Source organism: Alosa sapidissima, chromosome 24 (genome assembly GCF_018492685.1).
Source record: "Alosa sapidissima isolate fAloSap1 chromosome 24, fAloSap1.pri, whole genome shotgun sequence".
Classification (NCBI taxonomy): Eukaryota; Metazoa; Chordata; class Actinopteri; order Clupeiformes; family Clupeidae; genus Alosa; species Alosa sapidissima.
Genome location: NC_055980.1, coordinates 359,912 through 382,171, shown reverse-complemented (window position 1 = coordinate 382,171; position 22,260 = coordinate 359,912). Strand labels below are relative to the sequence as shown.

The 22,260-nt window shown below is 45.0% G+C and overlaps 1 protein-coding gene across 6 annotated transcripts in view; it reads left to right on the top strand.

Moving 5' to 3' along the window:
• The window catches only part of bub3 (BUB3 mitotic checkpoint protein), a 234,451-nt gene that overhangs the window by 158,405 nt on the left and 53,786 nt on the right, over positions 1–22,260 (top strand). For 2 of the 6 annotated variants that reach the window (XM_042082920.1, XM_042082919.1), the window contains exon 1: positions 20,516–20,673. The exons of 2 other annotated variants lie outside the window; for them this stretch is intronic. The gene's annotated coding sequence lies outside the window, so the exon portion shown is untranslated. Of the gene's footprint in view, positions 1–20,515; positions 20,674–22,260 lie in introns of those variants that run through there. 2 more of the 6 variants (XR_006027116.1, XM_042082916.1) reach the window with 2 other exon arrangements.

Here is a 22,260-nt window from a genome sequence, read left to right as displayed (position 1 = left end):
TACCGAATATACAAAACGCCCTGTCAGCAGCACAAATGCTGAACGCAGTTTGAGTAGCCTGAAGCTAACAAAAAATTATCTCTGGGCATGCATGACGGAGGCCAGACTCTCAAGCCTCACCCTACAAATTGAGAGGGATATTGACATAGATAAAGACAAGGTGGCTGACCGGTTTGCGCAAATGAGGGAGAATGGACTTTTAAATTCGAGAGTCTTGAGTGAGAATTTGGGCTGAGTTGTCAGTGTTGCTATTGTTGCCAGTGTTGCTATCTTGTTGACCTAATAAGACAGTTCCCACAATTAGTTTGATGCTGTTTATCATCACGTTAATGATGTTTTCATGTATATGTTTTTTTGTTTGAAAATTCCACACAACATGAATCATTCATTTAGATTTTTATCGTTGTTGGTGTCCCGCTTGTTTTGTTTGCCTTTCTTTCTCTTTATCATCTTTATGGGGTTTGAATGAATTAAATAGGTAACCGTTATGGGTAGGCTATTATTATTATTATTATTATTATTATTATTATTATTATATAAAATAGGGCCTACTTTAGGCCTCGAAAGTTCTGCCAAAATCAGCGCGCTGTTCGTCAAACTGCAGACTTCGTTGCATTGCGCGCCGAGGCATAAGAAGTAGTCATTATCATAATAATGGGGTTTAGTAGAATTGTGGGGTTTAGTAGGATTTAGTACGATGACCCACGAGAGAACAAAAACAAACAAATAGCCTAAATAGGTAAAAGCGCAGAAGTGCCCTTTTGGATGTGTTAATAGAGCTGTAGCATAATTGGACGTGTTAGCGACTGACCAGGTTGCTTTTTCAAATCAAATGCGTTTAGGCTAGCTGATTGCCAAAATAGGGAAATTAAACTGCGTGATATTAGCCTGGGTGCCAGTCCGAACTTAGTCCCGCCCACAACATTTGAGGTCGGGAAGTTCGGTCTGGCATTGCTCCATTGTGGAGCAACTATGCTCGCCCTAGAACAGGCGGACCAATCAAATCGGGCTTTACGATGATGGACAGGTAATCAACAGCGCCTGGTCTATCACATCATCTGAGCACGCTTAGATTAGGCCTATGTTTGAAACAAAAACGCTCTGGCTAGAAGGAGACATGGTTTTTAAGATCCCATATGGAAAATGCATATTATTTAATGAGGTTTTATCACTGAAAACGATTATTTCTGAAAACTTTGGCCAAAGTTGAGATGTGGGAAAACTCGTGGTTTCACTTTCATCAAGGGAAAACAGCACTGTTGCATTGTGACATGTTGTTCCCTCGTTGGTTTGTAATCTCTGATTGACCTGTTCGAGGGATTTGCGACAGCCTTTCCCAGCTGTTTAACATGTTTGTAGCATATCAGTATTCCAACAGTTATTTTTAAAAACGGAGGGGATATAGGCCATCAGTTTTTTCCTAATAGCCTACCCTACTACGTACAGTATCTGTTGTAGGAGTTATTGACGGCACTAACTTTAACAAAAGACCAGAAAACAATGTTAAAGGGGTGGTTCAGGATTTTGGACATAGGACCTTATTTCCAAGTAAGCAAGTGTGATATTTATCAGTGGAGACCGTTTTCAACACGTTTCATCCAGTCCTTCTAATTGCAGAGTTCGCAGGTGCTAGGCTAGCGCAAGTCAACGGTATGTGCTAGCCTGCCACTAAAAACAGTCTTACCCACTCCAAAGTACACCCGAGGCAAATTCCAGACAATCGATGTAAATGTCTCTGTTGATAGAATAGTGTAAGAAATACAACTACCCTTGCATCGCGTTGCAATAGTTATACTTTGGTCCCTGAAGTTGGTAGTAGTCATTTTGCAACTCAGCGGCAGACTGATATTACCAAGGCTACTACTAGGTATCCCCATTGGAGTGCGCTTTACTGTTTACTTTTCAGCGCAGTACTACTAACCGGAGCAAGTATAATTCTGCCGCTGCTAAGAAACTAGTCCCTCAAAATGTAATGCGATCGTTGAAATGCAAGGATAGAATAATGTTAGAAATAAAACTATCAATACAGACATTTACATTCATTTACAGACATTCGATAGTCTGGCGTTATAATTTATTTGCCTCAGGTGTACTTTGGAGTGGGTAAGACTGTTTTTAGTGGCAGGCTAGCACATACCGTTGACTTGCGCTAGCCTAGCACCTGCGAACTCTGCAATTAGAAGGACTGGATGAAACGTGTTGAAAATGGTCTCCACTGATAAATATCACTTGCTTACTTGGAAATGAGGTCCTATGTCCAAAATCCTGAACCACCCCTTTAAGGCATTTGTGGAGAAGGATGGTTCTTGTGTTTTCTTCCTACACCTCACGGTAAGCTATTTCGTTGCTTTGATTGGTTATCCAATTGAGTGCAGAGGCATTCCCCCCTGTATCGGTTGAAACACGCACCATAATTACGTCCCAATGAAGCAGCAGACTCATATTCTGACTAGAATTGAGTATGGCTATCAGGCTAGCGTAATATATATTTTTAACCCGTATAGCCTACACCAGTGGTCACCAACCTTTTTGTGCCCAAGATCCCTGACCTCGCCCTGAAAAAAGGCAAGATCTACCTTGAAGCGTCAAAAGAGAATCAAAGCTAAAATACTTCCAATTTAAGGCCTTTTATTCAGGCAAATGTATCAGGTCAAAAATATCACGTCCTCCACCCCCTTATACAGGCGTCAAAGAGATAACAACACTTAACTTACATGTAGTCTTTGTTACATGATTTTGATTTTCTAATTGGAGTAAGTGTTTGTGACAACACGTCATGATAAATTTGATAATGTTTGATCGCTGTTTTGGTATGAAGCATCTTTCACATAATGAATGCGCACTCTAGAAAGTGAAAGTAACCTAAGCCTAGGCCTACAATGCACTCCGTGTCTGTGCACGCCTGCAATCGATTACATTCTTCAAATGGAGAACAAATTCCTGATCGCTAAACTTTCGTTTTCATTTTCTGTCAGTTAGCAGTTGATGTAGAAGCACCTAGCATAATTTGATTTCAGCGGTGACAAGTCCTGTTGCAAGAGAGAGAGAGAGAGAGAGAGAGCACCTGCAAAGTGGTGCTGTGCGCGTGTGTGTGTGTGTGTCTGCATGGTTATACCTGTCCAGGATTTTCATGGTCTGTCCAGGATTTTCATGGTCTGTCCAGGAAAATAAAATAAAAATCCTGGACACTGAATGTCCCGGATTTTTATACATGATGCGCAAAATGTGTATTTCAGTTTAATTGAAGCGTGCCTACGTCCATAAACGTATGCACAGCCTTATTGGCTCTACAAAAATGACGTAGCATAACATGGGTGGTGGTGGTGGGGGCACGCACCGTGGAGGTTCATTAGAAATGGTAAGGTGGAGACGGAGAGTGTGTGGGACAAGGAGAGACAGAGAAAGGAAAGTTTATTCCACATAAGCAAAAAAGCAGAACCTAATTATGTATTCCCCCTTTTTTCTCAATACTGCCCCCAGGTGTCCACAACTAAAAACTGTTGAAAATATAACAAAATAATAAAGGTCTGCTATTAAATAAAGCAATTAACTAAACAAATAACTAGAAATTGTCATTCTTACTCATTTTAGCTATACAATTGTCGCTTAGAATGTTTTTATCTTGGGTTAGATGTGCGAAAGGCGCCGTTGCTTACAAACAAAAAGGACGATTGGATGGTCAAAATGTCCAGGATTTTTGTCAGACACAGGTGGCAACCCTAGCATGGGGTTACGTTCGGTTCAAGTCAGAAGTTGGTCCGTCCGGTCCCACATTCACGCCGCTCCATAACGTTATCAGACAGCACTGTAAAATGAATGCAGGAATTTCTCGCATTATGATGGCTAGAGTTGCTGGTCTTGAATAAATCATGCGCTATACCCGCAATCCCGCGCTAAAATTTAGGCCCTGTAAACGTTGGCGAACATGTCGGAATTTGGTGACTGTGTTTTTAATTTTCCTGTTATTCTCGGGATCTACTGGACAAGTCCTAAAGATCTACTGGTCGATCGCGATCGACGGGTTGGCGACCACTGGCCTACAAAAACAATCTTAAATTGACGTGAAAGAAAACAAAATGCCTCAGCCTCTAATAGACACAATATGAAGTACACTAAATATAAAAACATGATGTTGGGATAAACACAGACAGTAGCTATATGGGGTTGGGGGGGTTCCACTACAGGTCACCCTTCCGATAGTGAACCATTAGCTCCGCCCCTGTCACGTCAGGGTTGCAAGTACTGCCCCCACTGATTGTCTCTCCTCAAAAAGGCGCTGAAGCATGTGAAAAGTGCTATTCCAACGTGTGTCCACCTCCTGAATAAGCTTCATGAATGGATACTGCATTTGCTCCTGCACTTCTCTTAGCTTCTCCTTGGCTGTGATGCTGGTCTTAAAATATGTCACCACCTTCCCTTGATTGTATGTCTGCTAGGCCAGGAGTTGCATCCAGGCTCTTTTAAACCACTAAATTAAGAGCATGTGCAAAGCAAACCACATAACGAAGATTTACATTTCTCACAAAGGCAAACATATTGGCTCCTGCATCAGTCACAATGGAGGTGACTTTGGTTTCAATGCTTCATTCCTCTGTGCAGCTGAGATGTTATCTGTTGTATGAGCCAAAGGGAAAGGCAGCACTCCCAAAAGAACTGTGGCTTTGAAGTCATCCACATAATGGCAGGTGACTGCTAGACAAACGTCCATATTAATGGGCAAAGTGTATGTGGGATGGCAGAGTGTATGTCGGATCCAGCAAAGCCACAAAGTCCTTGAAACCACGTCCACGATGGAAAAAGGCTGCAGGTCTTTCACAACCATATTCACAAGAGCCTCATCCAGCTCTTTCTTTCGGTCCACTAAAACAAACAAATAAATAAAGACATAAAAATAGAATTAACAAAATAAACTAGAGAATGTAATTTCAGGGAATTACCAGTGCATGAAAATGCAAAAATGGCTGCTGAGTAAAATATTGTTATTGTTTAAAATAATCCAAGCACAAAGATGGAGGTCAGATTGAGAAAAAAGTTGAAGTTGTCATAGTTCATAACAACTGACAGTTGGAATGGCTGAACAGTTAAGTAGTTGGATAATTTAAATAGTTAAATGATTTATAAGTGAATTATTATAGTGAGGACTTCTATTTTGAAACAGTTGTGGGCAGAGGAACAGTTGATGACAACTGACAGTTGGAATGGCTGAACAGTTAAATAGTTGGATAGTTTAAGTATAATATAAGTTACAAAGATGAAAAATGTAAAGCCTGGATGTCATAAGTAAGACCTACGTATAAGTATATATACTCTTTTGATCCCGTGAGGGAAATTTGGTCTCTGCATTTATCCCACTCTGTGAATTAGTGAAACACACTCAGCACACAGTGAACACTGCTTTCTACGGATTTACTGGCTACCGATTATATCTCGTGAACAAACTGTTGCATAAACTGTTGTCGCTCGAGGCTTTGGATTATCGGACTCTATAACCTCGATCGCCAAACTTTTCTGTCAAACGTTAACGTGAAACGTTAAGCCAGCATCAAGGGCTGCAAATAATACCGGGCCAAGGAAACGCTATCTGGAAGAAGAAAGCATCAAATTCCTTCTAACGTCTCTCAAAACTAGTGACTCAATATAAAAGTGAGATTTTCTCAGATTAGTTACCCGCTACCTGTGTTCGAGTTATCAAGGAACTGCACGATATCGCTGTTGCTAGCCAACTAGCAAACAAACGTTTAAAAGAAAGTTGACACCGACGAGCCCTCGCCGCGACACGATGCCTTCCCTCAGATGTGCACCAGGCTGCGACTCATGCGTCCTTCTCAGCGAAAAGATAGTGGAACTCGAAGCCAGAATAGCGACCCTCATCAGATTGAGAAGGATGAACAGTTCCTCGACACCATTCTCTCCGTAAGTAACGTTACCTCTCTTACACACACTAATGCCAGACTAATGCCAACCTATACGACTGGAAAATCGCTACGCCATTCTGACCGAGGATGAGGAGCCCCTCCTGCCCCGAGACAACCATCCTGGTCCCTCCTCAAAGTTGGCGCCCCCCCCAACCCCCTCCTCCGCGGACCTCATCAACCTCCACCCTGGTCATCGGCAGTTCCATGGTTAGAGACCTCTGCATTCCCCCATCATGTAGCGGTCCCTCCAAGGTCTACTGCTTCCCTGGTGCCAAGGTCCTTGACATCCAGCAGAAACTCCCAAGCATCCTGGCCTGCCACACCAAGGTCAACAACATCATCGTACACGTAGGCACAAACGACATCAGAGATAAGCAGTCAGTAGCACTGCAGGAAAACTACAAAACTCTCATCACCACCCTGATGGGCACAGAAAAACGCTTTGTCATCTCTGGGCCTCTCCCTACCTACAGAAAAGGTGCTGAGAGATGGTCCAGACTGTTCGATCTCCACACCTGGCTCAAACGCTACTGCGTTTCCCTAAGCATCCCCTATGTCAACAACTGGGGCTTGTTCTGGGAGAGGCCCAGTATGCTGAAGCATGATGGTCTCCACCCAAACCAACATGGAGCCAGGCTACTCTCTGACAACATAGCGTCCACACTGAGGCATTGACATTCTGTAGAAAATATTACAGATTCACGCCCCCCAGGTATTGATTCGAATGGCATTATACATGTGGATGGGTCTGAGAATGTTTTCTGCAGGGTAACATACAATACTACTACCATAGATCAAGCTGCTTCATGCAATAGCATGACTTATGCTTATAGTTCTATTCCAACGTTGATTTCTACCCAACGTATAGTAAAAAGAAAAGACAAATTTAAAACTAGAAACCTCCAATAGAAACAAATATTCTTTCCATACTGTCATGAGCTCTCTCTCTGCCTGGTAACACACGCTGATTGAAGTCTGACCTCCACCTGTTCCTGCTCTGCTCTGCTCTGCCTCCCTCGTTACCTACCAGCTGCACTGCATTCACCACTCATCATGCCCTGTATATAAAGCCTTGCTTTTCAGTCCACACTTGTCAGATCGTCTGCAACCAGCACCAGTTACCTGCCTGTTTTGGAAAACGCCTGACTCTTTGCCTGTGATCCCGGACCCGCTCGACTACTTCTGTGTTCTCCAGCCCCGGTAATCTTGACCTGCCTTCCGTCCCTCTTCTACGAATACCGCCTAGTCCTTGACTGTACTGCTGCTTCGTTTCAATTACTGTTGTGTGTGTTTCCCCCAGGACTTCCCGGATCATCCAGCTCCTGCCATCGCTGTTCGGCTACTGGGGGAACACACACACGCAGACTCTTGGAACTCCTGTACCCCCCCCGGAACCCCTGAAACCCCCTTAACCCCCAACCCTTAAATAAACTTTTGAACGTGACACTTTTGTGGTCCTCGTCCTGTTTGGTGTCTGACAGTACGATCTGACCAAACATGGACCCAGCGCACGGTCGAACCAGCATGGAAACCGACGAACCAGAACCACCCACCGCCATGCAACGCCTGGAAGAGACAGAGAGAGAGGTAAACCGCAACACTGCTGACATTGCCTCCCTACTTCAAGCCGGCTACCAACAGCGTCAGCAGTTCCAGCAGCAACAGCAACAACTTGCAATGATCATTCAACTTCTCACCAACCTTTCTCCTCTGCCTGCTCCCACCGGCCCAGCCCCAGCCAGCCTGCTCACCGGCCCAGCACCCGAGTCTCCTGCCCAGTCCACTGCTGCCGTGGCTGCCGGAGCCCCAGAACCCAGGATCGGCAATCCAGAGCGGTTCAGCGGCGACCCAACCCAGGTACGGGCGTTCCTGACGAGCTGCCGTGTCCAGTTTACCCTGCAACCCAGGACTTTTGCCACTGAAGGGGCGAGGGTCGGTTACGTGATCACTCACCTGACGGGCCGAGCTCGACTCTGGGGAACGGCGGAGTTCGAGCGCCAGACCCCAGCATGTGCAACCTTCAACCTATTCGCAGAGGAGATGCTCAAGGTATTCGATTGGAATCCACAACAGCCGAGGCATCTCGGACCCTGATGAGTATTCGCCAAGGCAGAAGGACTGTTGCGGATTACTCCATTGACTTTCGAACTGTGGCAAGTCGGAGCTCCTGGAACATGGAAGCATTGGTGGATGCCTTCCTCCACAGCCTGGCGGACTACATAAAGGACGAGCTGGTTTCCCATGATCAACCCCCCACTCTTGATGAAGCCATTGCTCTGGCTGTCCGCATCGACCGCAGGATCCAGGCCCGCCGTCGTGAGAGAGGGCGCCAGAGTCCATCCACCAGCACACGGAGTGTCCCAACTGCCCTTCTGTCCGCACCTGCCACACCATCTAGCCAGCCGGACCAGTCTGAACCGATGGAGATCGGCCGCGCCTCCCTAACCCCTGCAGAGCGCCAGCGACGCATCACCTCCAACTTGTGCCTGTACTGTGGTGGTGATGGTCATCGAGTCGCCACCTGTCCAGCAAAAGCCGGAGCTCACCAGATGTAGGAGGAATCCGGATGAGCTCAATGAACATTCAGCCCTCCATCAGCCGTAAACCCCTCATCCAAGTCTGTCTTCACCTGTCTGATTCCACCCACACCCTGGCAGCCCTGGTGGACTCTGGCGCAGAAGCAAACATTATTGACACAGGACTTGCTCGTCAGCTGGGCTTGGAAAGCCATCGCTTGTCCACTCCTGTTCCAGCCCGGGCCCTGGACGGTCACGTAATTGGCACAGTTACCAGCATCACAGCCCCCATCTCAATGATGGTGTCAGGAAACCACCGAGAGACCATCCGCTTCCACCTGCTCAGCTCTCCAGGCCAACCCCTAATCCTGGGCTACCCTTGGCTCCGTCTCCACAATCCTCACCTCGATTGGGCCTCCGGAACTGTGAAAGAGTGGGGAAATGCCTGCCACCTGACCTGTTTGCGTGCTGCCTCGCTGCCCCCCGGCTCAGTACCCCCCAGCACTGCCCCCGACATTTCTAATGTCCCTGAATGTTACCATGGCCTCCGAGAGGTGTTCAACAAGACCAAAGCCACATCTCTGCCCCCACACCGTCCGTACGACTGTGCCATTGATCTCCTCCCTGGGACTGCTCCACCCAAAGGTCACCTCTACTCACTATCCCCTCCTGAAAGAAAAACTATGGAGGATTACATCAGGGACTCCCTGGCAGCTGGACTCATCCGCCCGTCTTCCTCTCCTGCTGGTGCCGGGTTCTTCTTTGTGGGAAAGAAAGATGGTTCTCTTCGCCCCTGCATTGATTATCGAGGTCTGAATGATGTCACAGTGAAGAACCGGTACCCTCTGCCTTTACTCACCTCTGCTTTTGAGTTGCTCCAGGGATCCACTATTTTCACCAAACTGGACCTTAGAAATGCTTACCACCTAGTGCGAGTAAGGGAGGGTGACGAGTGGAAGACTGCATTCAACACCCACACTGGCCATTATGAGTACCTGGTAATGCCATTTGGCCTCACCAACGCCCCAGCGGTATTCCAGGCGCTGGTGAATGATGTGCTGCGGGACATGCTGAATAAATTCGTCTTCGTGTACCTGGACGACATCTTAATTTTCTCCAGAACTCTGTCTGAACACACCCGTCATGTCCAGCTGGTTCTTCGACGGCTCCTGGAGAACTCTCTCTATGTCAAAGCGGAGAAATGCGAGTTCCATGCTCAGACTGTGTCATTCCTGGGATACATCGTCGCTGAAGGCAATATCCAGATGGACCCCGCAAAGGTCTCGGCAGTTACCTCCTGGCCAGTTCCGGGGAATAGGAAGAAGTTGCAGCAATTCCTCGGTTTTGCCAATTTCTACCGGAAATTCATCCGGAACTACAGCTCCGTCGCCGCTCCCCTCACAGCTCTGACCAGCATCAAACACCCCTTTTTCTGGACCCCAGAGGCCAACACAGCCTTTCATACCCTCAAGGCCCGGTTCACCACTGCCCCCATCCTCCAGATGCCGGATTCAGACCGGCAGTTCGTTGTCGAGGTGGATGCCTCAGACGTGGGAGTCGGGGCCATACTCTCTCAACGGGCAGAGGAGGACAACAAGTTGCACCCCTGTGCATTTTTCTCTCGCCGGCTTTCACCTGCGGAGCGCAATTATGATGTTGGAAACCGTGAGCTGTTGGCTGTCAAGCTTGCCCTGGAGGAGTGGCGTCACTGGCTGGAGGGGTCCACAGTTCCGTTCCTGGTCTGGACCGATCACAAAAACCTCGAATACATCCGCAATGCCAAACGTCTTAACCCCAGACAGTCCCGCTGGGCCTTGTTTTTCACCAGATTCAACTTCACCCTGTCATACCGCCCAGGTTCTCGGAACACCAAGCCGGACGCTCTCTCCCGTCAGTTTCATAAGGATGACGCCCCTTCCCAGGAACCTGCATCAATTCTGCCCGATCCCTGCGTCGTAGCTGCCCTGACCTGGGATATCGAGGAGGAGATTCAAGAGGCCCTCCGTGACCATCCCAGTCCCAGTGCATGCCCAGATGGTCGTCTCTTCGTCCCAGAGAATTTGAGGTCCCGGGTCATACAGTGGGGACACAACTCCCGCCTTGCCTGCCACCCGGGCTCCGCCCGCACCTGCCATCTCCTTGCCCAGCGCTTCTGGTGGTCTTCTTTGAGAAGGGATGTCCGAGAATTCGTCCGTGCCTGCCCCACCTGCAATCAGAACAAGTCCTCCACTCGGCCCCACGCTGGTTTACTCCAGCCCTTGCCTGTGCCCACACGACCCTGGTCCCACGTCTCCTTGGACTTTGTAACTGGCCTCCCACCATCAGGTGGGATGACGGTCATTCTCACTGTGGTTGACCGGTTCAGCAAGATGGCACACTTCATTCCCCTCCCTAAACTGCCATCTGCCAGAGAGACTGCCCAGGCTGTTCTTGATCATGTCTTCCGTCTACACGGGCTGCCCAGGGATGTTGTCTCTGACCGAGGCCCGCAATTCACCTCTACATTCTGGAAGGAGTTCTGCCGTCTTCTAGGGGCCACAGTGAGTCTCACCTCTGGGTTCCACCCCCAGTCCAATGGTCAATCCGAGCGGGCAAACCAGGAGCTGGAGAAGGCGCTGCGGTGCATGGTTTCTCGCAAACCCCAGGCTTGGGCACAACAACTGATGTGGATAGAGTATGCTCACAACTCCCTCACCTGCTCTGCCACTGGTATGTCACCTTTCCAGTGTGTGTATGGCTACCAGCCCCCCCTGTTCCCCAGCCAGGAAGGAGATGTGTCCTGCCCGTCTGCCCTCGCCTATGCCCGCCGTTGCCGTCGTACCTGGTCACAAGCTCGTGCCACGCTACTCAAGTCAGCTGTCAGCTATGCCACTGGGGCTAACCGCCGAAGATCGCCGGCACCCGCCTACCGTGTTGGCCAGAAGGTGTGGCTGTCAGCCAAGGATCTCCCACTGCGGGTGGAATCGCGTAAACTGGCACCTCGATTCCTCTGCCCGTTCCCTATCCAGAGGGTCATCAGCCCAACCGCAGTCCGGCTCCAGTTGCCAACCTCCATGAGGGTGCACCCTACTTTCCATGTTTCGAAAGTCAAGCCGACGCATGAAAGCCCGCTGGTCCCCGTGCCGCTTCCTCCTCCTCCTCCTCGCCTCGTTGACGGTGGGCTGGTGTACACCGTTCGACGCCTGCTTCGGTCCAGACGGCGAGGTAGGGGCCTCCAGTATCTCGTCGACTGGGAGGGCTATGGACCTGAGGAGAGAACCTGGGTGCCAGCCAGTCGGATTGTGGACCGGACACTCATCGCCGACTTCCACCGTCTGCATCCTGATCAACCTGCAATCCGTAGGGGCCGCCCCAGAGGGGTCCCTAACCGTCCTGCCCGCCCGGCTTCCTGTCCTGTGCCTGACCCTGACCCTGTCTCGGTACCTGTCCCGTCTTCTGTCCACGACCCTCCAGCTCCCTCCGAGAATGAGGATGTTCACTCAGACCGCTCGGAGGAATTCTAGCCCTCCACCGGCTCCCCTCCGCCCTCCCGACGTGGTGTCACTCTTGGGGACTTCTGGGGCCGTCCCTTAGGGGGGGGGGTTCTGTCATGAGCTCTCTCTCTGCCTGGTAACACACGCTGATTGAAGTCTGACCTCCACCTGTTCCTGCTCTGCTCTGCTCTGCCTCACCCTCGTTACCTACCAGCTGCACTGCATTCACCACTCATCATGCCCTGTATATAAAGCCTTGCTTTTCAGTCCACACTTGTCAGATCGTCTGCAACCAGCACCAGTTACCTGCCTGTTTTGGAAAACGCCTGACTCTTTGCCTGTGATCCCGGACCCGCTCGACTACTTCTGTGTTCTCCAGCCCCGGTAATCTTGACCTGCCTTCCGTCCCTCTTCTACGAATACCGCCTAGTCCTTGACTGTACTGCTGCTTCGTTTCAATTGCTGTTGTGTGTGTTTCCCCCAGGACTTCCCGGATCATCCAGCTCCTGCCATCGCTGTTCGGCTACTGGGGGAACACACACACGCAGACTCTTGGAACTCCTGTACCCCCCCCCGGAACCCCTGAAACCCCCTTAACCCCCAACCCTTAAATAAACTTTTGAACGTGACGCTTTTGTGGTCCTCGTCCTGTTTGGTGTCTGACACATACCTCAGCATATTCCTCAAAAGCCAGAGGCATTTTCAGCTAACATGGGTTTACTAAATATAGGTGCACTTACTACCAAAACCTTTGCAATCAATGATTTTATTAGTGAAAAAAAAATTGGATTTTCTGTTTCTTGTTGAAACCTGGCTGACTTCAGACAGCGAAGCTGTTCTTGTTGAAACTTGTCCCCTAAATTATAATTTCTTCCACTCAATTAGACAAGGCAAACGAGGTGGTGGAATTGCCTCCATTCTCTCAAACAAATATAGTTGCACTAGAGTCAACTTTGGCGAATTCGCTTCCTTTGAGTATATTGCCCTCACTCTGAAGGCTGACCCAGCTGTACTTCTATTAACCTTATACCGCCCTCCTAAACTATGGACTGGCTTTCTCGACCAGTTTTCTGAACTTATGTCGCTCATCATCACTAGCTATGATGGGATAATTGTAAATGGCGACTTTAATATTCATGTCAATAAGACAACTGATGCTAAAGCCAGTAAGTTCTTTAATGTTTTGGACAGTTTAGAGCTAAAGCAGCATGTTGCAGGACCCACCCACAACCTTGGCAACACCCTCGATCTAGTCATTTCTAGAGGGATAGAAGTCACAGACTTATCAGTAAATGATATAAATATCTCCCATCCTGTTCGTAGCAGCATTTGAGGTCATCCTCATAGGAGCAAGGAAGATGGCAGGAGGGGTGAAGCTACCATCTGGACAAAGGCTGCCACCAGTGAGAGGCTACATGGACGACATCACCAAGGAAGGATAAAAAAAAGGCCCTGTAGCAAACTGACACCTTGGATGAACGAAAATATCCATGATCTAAAAAGAGCATGTAGAAAAGCTGAAAGAACATGGAGAAAAACTAAGTTACAGGTTCACCGTGCCATTCTAAAAGAAAAAATAGCAAATTATAATAGAGCTATTCGGAATGAGAGAAGGAACCACTTCTCTAAGGTAATTGCTAAAAACAGTGGAAACTCTAGGGTGTTGTTCTCTACCATTGATAGGCTATTGCATCAAACACCTTTTGATACACTTAGTCAGGCATCCTCTCTAAGATGCAAAGAATTTGCAGACTTCTTCAAAAACAAAGTCATTTCTATAAGGGAGGCTATTGGTAACACAAGTAATATGTTTGATAGTACACCCAAAAACAGCCCCCCAAAATGAAGGTCCTTTAGCACTATTACTCAATCTGAGCTTGGTAAAATTATAACTCAAACCGGCTCCTCAACATGTGTTTTAGATCCAATCCCTACTAGATTCCTCAAAAAAGTATATGATAGCTTAGCTCCCTTTATTCTCAAGGTAATAAATACCTCATTAGAAACAGGTATATTTCCAACTGCTTTTAAAACCGCTGTTGTGAAACCTTTACTTAAAAAGTCAAATCTTGACCATACCAATCTGAGCAACTACAGGCCTATATCAAATCTACCGTTCCTGAGCAAAGTACTTGAAAAAGTTGTTTGTAATCAGTTAAATACCTTCCTCAACGAAAACAGTATCCTTGAAAAATTCCAATCAGGTTTTAGATCAAATCACAGCACAGAAACGGCTCTAGTAAAAATAGTCAATGATCTCAGACTGGCTACTGACTCAAACAAAGTCTCAATCCTTATTCTTCTGGATTTGAGTGCGGCATTTGACACCATTGATCATAGCATCCTAATTCACCGCCTTGCGAAGTGGGTGGGTCTCTCTGATAATGCTCTAAACTGGTTTCAAACCTACATTACTGGCAGAGATTTTTATATCAGTCTAGGAGATCATGTATCTGTAAAAACATGACTTGCCTTTTGGTGTGGCCCAGGGGAGCTGCCTTGGTCCCCTGCTATTTTCCCTATATATGCTTCCATTGGGAAACGTCATAAGTCAGCATAATGTAAACTTCCACAGCTACGCAGATGATACCCAATTGTATATTTCTGTGGAGCCAACTAACCCAGATGGCCTTTGCTCCCTCACTGCATGCCTAACCTCCATTAATCAGTGGATGGGCAAAACATTTTTGAAACTAAATGATGACAAAACAGAGGTACTTTTGGTTGGACCAAAACTAAAGCGAGATACTGTTCTTAGTAATCTGGGGAACTTGGCGCACCAGGTCAAACCAAAAGTAACAAGCCTCGGTGTCATCTTAGATGCAGAGTTAAGTTTTAAGCCCCATATCAGTAAAGTTACTCAGACAGCCTATTTCCACTTGAGAAACATTGCCAAAGTGCGGCCCTTTTTAACTCAACAAGATGCAGAAAAACTAATTCACGCCTTTATCACTAGCAGGTTAGACTACTGCAATGCACTTTTCACTGGTCTTCCCAAAAAACATCTAAAGAAATTGGCACTCATACAGAACTCTGCGGCTAGACTTTTAACTAAGACTAAGAAGAGAGAACACATCACCCCTGTGTTGGCTGAACTGCACTGGCTCCCTATTTCCTATAGAATTGATTTCAAGGCTCTTACAAAGCTCTGAATGGCATAGCACCTTCATATATCTCTGAGCTTTTAATATCTTATCAACCACAAAGGAAACTTAGATCATCCAATTCTAATCTTTTAATCGTACCCAAAGTGCTCCACAAACAAAGTGGAGAAGCTGCTTTTATCCATTATGCCCCCAAACTATGGAACACCCTGCCTCTGTACATCAAGCAGGCGAGTTCAGTCAATATTTTTAAAAAAGATCTGAAAACATACCTGTACAGGAAAGCTTTTAGTTAACTCATCTTATCCTGTAGACTACATTTTCAGATTATTCTACATCTGCTGCTATTGGAGGGCGCAGCCAGCCAGAAGCAGATGGGCTCCCCCTATTAAGTCAGGTTCTGCTCAAGGTTTCTTCCTGGAATATGGGAGTTTTTCCTTGCCACAGTTGCCATATGGCGTGCTTGTAAGAGGGTTAAGGCTGCCAGTCTTATGACATGTCATTTTCTATATTTTTGATATGTTGCTGAGTGGATCATAAACGGCCCCTAGCAATGAAGAAAAGTGATTGATAATGACTGACTGACTATTATTGTGTTACAATGAAACAATGTTTTGTTTTTTGGAAACAATGAAAGGGTGGAGGTAGCAAAGGATGGAGGCAGCAAAACTAGAGGAGTTATTTTAGATGAACAAGGTAGGCAAAATGCTTGTCAAAACGTTAGCATTACATCTGGATTATACTGAATAATGTTTACTGATGTTAAAGCGCGAACGCTGTTTAAAGCCATACACAACGGTAAACTAGAACAAAACTAAAGGTAGCTTTACCCTTTATAGGGCGTATAAAGTTGTCCAAATGAATAGGTCGTTATTAAGCGTTGTTGTATATTGCATATGGATTTTGTACTAGGCTACTTTTTAGGTGACCAATGCACAAACGAAACCGGGAAACGGACATATATTATTAAGCCTTTCAATGTTTTGTTGCACGCGGAGGGGTACTAGATGGTGCGCTTACCATTAATTCCTGCTGGCGCGCCTGATAGTGACTGCTGTTGTCGCGGCAAGCTTAGACCTATGCTCCTGTCTCTAAATAGGCACAGTGTAGACTAGACCTACATGCTATGTCGCTGATTTTCTGTAATAAATGCAGCCTGTAGCATAGGCTACTTCGGCAAACCCAGACCGGTTGTGGCATCAGTTTCGCTTTTAAAACGCAACAGTGTAGCGAGAGGGAGAGTGCGGGCTATTTAATTTGCAGCATGACAGACGAACTCCCATTGTGAGCGCACTCTACGGACCAGTGGCATCTTTAGTAGGCCTAACATTTTTCATTATTATTTTCAACAGCAATCAGTACAAATAAGCATCGGTAAATATAACAATTAATCAAGATAGATTTGGCCAAAAGTGGGCCCCCTTTGCGGTCGTGGGCCCGGAGCGACCGCCCCCCCCCCTGCCCCCCCCCCCGCTCCCTCCGCTTATGACTACCACCATTAGCAAGCAATCTGGTGTCTTGCAGATTCACGTGCTGTGCGTGTGGCCACTGAGTGAAATGACGCGTAACGTAGCCTACTGTAAACAGAGAACGACGTGTGGAGTTGGGTTAGTTAAACAACTACAGTAGCCTATGTTGTCGGCTTATGACGATTTAGAAAAGGTTTGCCTACTCTGTTTTATGAACTAGGTCTACTAACCTAAGCTACTATAACATAGTAACCTAAACAGAATATGTTATGAACGTTCAGCCTTAGATTTTCGAAGCTGCCAGGTTATTGAAATGGATGGACCATGACATGGTTAAAACGGGTTTGATAGGCTACTTCATTAAACATGAAACAACTTTAAACGTTTTATTCTCTAACTCTAAGCTGAATACTATTGCATGTTCAGATAGGCTAACTGCCAAGTGACATTACCGTGCTCCCAAACGTCTCCTGCAGCACTGTGCCTGCGTGCACCTTCTGAGAGTTCACTGAATGTATGACGTCATGGATTGGTGGCAAAATTCTAATTTCACAAACTATTAATGAGACATTTTAGCGAATATTCACGTTGGAACTAGCGGAAGTATTACAAATTTTAGTAAAAAACGGGTCTTGTCAAAAGGGCACTTGGACATCAAAGGGGCAAAAGGGCAGGCTAGAGCCCCTGTAGCCCATATATATATATATGCTGTAGCCCCCCTTCTCTGCACGTGCCTGGTGAGACATGAAAAAACAGTTTTAGGAAGATGAAAATACATTTGGGCCCACCAGGTAGGGGGTCGAGTTTTGTACGATCTGTACGATCGCTTTGTAAATTATGTTTAATTAAAAAGTGTTTCAACTGTCCCGGCTCTCCCCTACAGTTAGAACGGTGAAAACCAGAACATATTAACAACAAAAAACATTATTTACCAATTGTTTAGTTAAGGCATAACTTGGATGATTATAACAACGCATAACTATCCAACTTTTTTGTATCAGCAAATCCCTGAACTGTCCACGTTTGTGACAGGCCAGCAGTAGCCGATTGTTTTCTGTGCTACCAGTTAGCATCTGAGACATCTGAGGCCATTTATAATGGAATTCAATGAGGGGCTTGAGGAGGAAGATCCTCCATACAGTAATTTTCAATTGGGATAGGGGGTGCTGTTGGCATTTTGACCTAGGGGAACGATTTTTGTTCAAAGTGAATTCAAAGTGTTCAAATAGTAATATTAACAGTAATTTATCAGATTAGTAATTTACTTTATACATTTTTTTTTCTCTAAAATTTTAGGGAGGTTGTTCCTCCCTTTCCTCAATGAAGGAGCCACCTCTGTAATTACAGGCCTAGGATTCATGGAATAACATATCATATTGAGATAGAGTAATCAGTAGTGTGTCTAAACGTATACCTTACCATGACTTGCGTTCCCCTGATTTACAGCAGCTCTATGCTTAGCGGTGAAGTACCTATTCATGGATGAATTATTTCCATGGTACTTCAGTTCAGCAGAACACACCAAACACCTCACCTTCAGAGATATTTATCATTATTTGTAAATAAAAAAGCATTTAGAGTCTTCAAAGAGCCTAATAGCTACACTAATCATATAGGCATGTAATTATAAAGTAGGCTAATGTGTTTATACAGGCTTGAGACTATTACTATAGGCTACTGATAGAACAGTCCTATAACTCTACTTTTAACCTAATATTTAATAATAATATTTAACAGCCAGCGCACATACCTTATCAGGAGCGATCAGAATAAAGTTTTCCAAAACGACACCTCTAGATGCTAACATAGTAATGAAAATAAATCTATACGAACAAACTACAGTAATGCTTGTCACATGTCACATAGGCTTCTATGAACCAAACGCAATGTTGTGCATTAAAGTTTTTATGCTTTGAGCGCGCTATAATGAGGTGGTGCCAATGATATTGCAGTGGCAGCACCTGACTGGTTAGCATGTGGCGGTGGCGCTGCGAACCACTCGGGTGATTCAGAGTTGCTGCTTCGGACGTCATATGTCATGTGATTTTTCCGTACCAAACAACCTTCAGAGCAGTGGTTCATATGGAATTGTAGTTAATGGTTTGAAGCGTGTATCGAAGCTTCAGTGTCAGACTGCCATCACTACCTTTTTCTGTCCTGGACGTAAATAACTCATTTGCCGTATATGCCATATATACTCTGAATATTCTCCATAATTACCTGTATTTGAAAAAAGGTGTGGGAGCTCATAGCTAATATATATATATGGCGTGAAACTGTGTGTATATATATATATATATATATATATATATATATATATATATATATATATATATACAGTTGTGTTCATAAGTTTCATACGCTGTACATACACATGCTAAAGTTAAATAAAAAGAGGAATAAAAAATCATCTTTTGGAAATTGATCTTAATGCCTTAATGCCTTAATTTTAAAAAAATTAAACCAATTTGAATAATGTATCATAAATAAATAAATGTTCTTCAGAGGCTCATAAGTATACATACCCCTATGTTAAAATTCCCATAGAGGCAGGCAAATTTTTATTTTTAAAGGCCAGTTATTTCATGGATCCAGGATACTATGCATCCTGATAAAGTCCCCTTGGCCCATTTAAGGAAATACCCCCACATCATCACCTTCACCATATCTCACAAATGGGGTACTTTCCATAAGATCATCTCTCAATGCAAATCAAACCAGCTATTAGGCTAACTGAAATAAAACCATGCAAATCTCTAGGTATTGTGAAGGATATGTGGTGTGGGGCTATTTTAATTCCAAAGGCCAAAGGGACTTTATCAGGATGGTTAGGAGGTTACAGTCTAAAAAGTGGATGGGATAGCTAACGTTAACATTACGGCTCCGCTTCAACCCTTTTTGCGATCACACTATTGAGCTACCACGTCACTCTTAATTAAGTTATAATTTTGCAACGCCAATCAAAGAGTATACCAGAGAATTTCTGCAAAACTTTATTACACACGTGAACATCTTTTCACAAGCTCTCAATATTAAAGACCCTATTTTGACTCCATAGAAAATCAAATCAATAAAGGTGTACACCAAGTTTGTTTTGTACTCCGGCTTCTGTCTGGCGTGAAACCGAGGCGTTCAAACGTCAGTCATACGTCAGTGACACGCCCCTGTGCAGGCGGGAACTGAACCAGAGCCGTCTCTGACTGAACTCCACTTTGCCCTCATAGACATCTTGCTAAGCATTAATTATCTTTGGTCAAACAGGAAACTGGGTTTCTTTTACCTAGCCACGTGCTGTATTACAGATTTTGACAAATTTGATGTATAGGCAGAGAATGTCTAATAAGGGGAGAACTGCCACTCTCGGAAAACTTCCGGTTTCTGAACTGGTTGCAGTTCCTTCTGTGGTTCCACATGAGGGCGCTCGTCCACGAGTGCAGAATGCATGGAGGTCTATGGAGCTGTACCCCTCAAAATCCACTTTTCTTGGGATATAATTTTTTTTCAAGTAATTTGAGTATTGCATTCGAAAGGGGAGGCAAAGAAAATACACTTGGTTAAGTATTATATATTTTAAAGTCACTTAATTGTTCTAAAAAGCCTTTCAAATGTGTCAATGATGTCATTCATTAGCACAATGCTAGCGTGTTATGTGCAACAACGACCCAACCTGTAAGAAATCAAAAGGACATAAGTACTCGTTCATTCAACTTTTGACCTATAACCCATGTTGAAGTTATACAAACTACAATCAAATCTGAGATTTGTCAACGACAATCAGGTGAAAGAGGCAAATTTAGCCGTCTAGCTCCATTGACTCCCATTCATTCTGCACTCATGGCGATCGCCCCCAGTGGAACTCTGGTGGAACTGCATCCAAAATTCGGTACAATGGGACTTGATATGGAGTGGCAAGGCTCTCCGTAGACGGGCTCTGGTATAGGCTACTTACTTAGACAGCACACTAGGTGGCGATAAGATAACTCTACAAAGACATATCACTCACTTTAAATTAAAAGAAGAAGAAGCGGAAGAGGAAAGAGGACAGTGATGTAAAATCTTTGACCAATCCATTCATTTGAAAGTGAGAGAGCCCGCACGGAAGTGGTTTAAAACAAAACGATTGCGCCTTGGGATATCGTTTCTGGTCGAAGCTGTTGAAATAGTTTTTGTCCGCTACAGCAGCAATCTTTTGAACGGTAAGATGTCTGAGCTTCACTGCAGATCACATAGCTTCTATAATTTGTTGTACAGTTTGTGAACTGGGTTAATGTGTGTGTGTGTGACTAGTCAGGCACCAAATTAAGACAGCGAACAGTAACGTTGCCGCTGTCCTCACGGGCAGGTTAACGCTAAACTTATTGACAACTGTATGATCCTTACAAACTGGGGTTGTTGTTTTCAAGTTCGTAATTATTATAGTCTAAACTTCTCGTATAATTTGCGTTTCACACTAAATGGACATTTTGCTAGCAGGCATCCTTGGCAACGCTAACACAAGCGTTGCACTTCAACGCATAGTTAATTGTTACCGTTTGTCGCCCGTGTTTGTAGACCTGGGGAGACTGGCAGCTACTCCCATTCATTTTAATGGGCAACGGTATACTAATCCATTCACATCGGATGCATGGCGTGTGCATGGCAGCTGCGTTACCTTTCTGTTTTCTTTTCGGCGCCTACGTTAAAAGAGCCAGAGTCCCGCCCTTTCCGTTTACTCGCGTGAATACCATAGACAGTAAAGGTGAATATGGGGATTCGACCATAGATATTAGAAAGGTAGATACCTTATTGGGCTCGAGAACATAGACATAATATACATAGACGCCGCATCGACCGCTACTCCTTACTAGCGCTGACGAGATTTGGAGCCGCCATCTTGGACCGGTCATCCACTCCACTCAGTGTAATCTGTTTGGCCTGTGAGATGAGCTGTCAGCGCACTTAATTAATCATATCTCACTGAATACCGAACAGATTCTCACTCGGTTTTTTTTGCTGCAAAGGTCATACATGTAGCTATGATACAGGACACATGATTTAGCGTATTTTAATATTCATAGTGGGTTTAACAGTAATAGAATATTCTGATATATGATATAAAGTGACCTGACGTCCGATATCAAAACTGGGAACATAATCCATGTTTGACAGCATAGACAAAACTAGTTTGATACAAGTTTAATGAGTTAAATATAGTTCACAGTTGACAGAAAAGTTCCATCAACAGCATTATTCACAGAAAGGTTCTATAAATATTTAAGTGAGATCAGTGCCATTCAGACATCTGAGGGGTATTCCAAGTAGGCCTTTGTGGTTTAGTGACAAACTTGGGTAAATTGACAGAATAAGTTGTAAACCTTCCAGTAGAAAAGCTGTATACAGGAAACATGGTTGTGTGTATTTTAATATTCATAGTGGGCTTAATAGTAATAGAATATTCTCATATATGATATATTATAAAGTGATGACATCCAATATAAACACTGGGAACATAACTAATCCATGTTTGACAGCATAGACAGAAACTGGTTTGATACAAGTTTTAATGGGTTAAATTGACAGAAAAAATCCATTAACATTTTCAGTTCAGTGCCATCAAAAATAAAGTTTGATGAACAGACATTGGTGTGGCATAAGTAAAGGAAATGGAGTAACTGGGTTCAATATCAACAGCATTTGTTAGACAAGTTCCATAAATATTGTAAAGTGCAAGTTTGTAGGTTTGTTTCTGATCCTTAAAAAACAGACATTGGTTTGGCATAGTAAGTGTAACTTCATCAATTCAA